The sequence below is a fragment of the Fulmarus glacialis genome, unplaced genomic scaffold (genome assembly GCF_000690835.1).
Source record: "Fulmarus glacialis isolate BGI_N327 unplaced genomic scaffold, ASM69083v1 scaffold31726, whole genome shotgun sequence".
NCBI lineage: Eukaryota > Metazoa > Chordata > Aves > Procellariiformes > Procellariidae > Fulmarus > Fulmarus glacialis.
Window position 1 is genome coordinate 18,462 of NW_009219267.1, and position 719 is coordinate 19,180.

Here is a 719-nt window from a genome sequence, read left to right on the forward strand (position 1 = left end):
AGAAGGAGAGCAAGCCAAGGACGGGCTCACGTTTGGGGCATGGGGGAGCGAGCGGCTGGTGGGGTGGGGGAAGCGGCAACCAGCCAAGAGCGAAGCGCCGACCTTGGGGCGTGCAGAGCTCTGTCTGCGCCCCGCTATCCCCTGAGGACCGGGGGCGAAGGAAGAGTGGTTGAAGATGGGAAGGTGACGTGGAGATGGAGGGAGGTGGAGGCTTTTCAAGCGCTGGCACCTTCCCGCTGTCGGGCTTTGGTGGGAGCGTCCTGCTGGCCAAGACGGCAGGTTTCTTCAGCAACCAGCATCGGCAGAGATCAGAGACATCCACGCTTGGGTATGGCTGTGCATTTCCCTAAGAAATCTGATGATTATTGTACTTGTCGCTTGTCATAGTGTCTTCTGGCGGCACTGCCAGACCTGGCTAGTTCTGTGTGTATGGTTTTACCCACTGCAATCTTTTAAAAAAAAACAACAAAAAAGTAAAACAGAAGAAAGAAAAATCCAACAAAAAACATTTTAAGTGACTTATAACAGATCCATCTTGAATAGTAATAAGAAAGCCTCCACTAAAAGATCCTTTACCTACATACAACCGAGCAGAGTTGTTACCCCCATATTGAGGCTTGTGTTCAAACTGTTTATCTCTGATTTAGCTTCCCTGTCTAGGAGATGGGACAAAGCCCTTCCTATCATGCGGGGGCTCAGTGACAGGTAGTGTCCTTAAA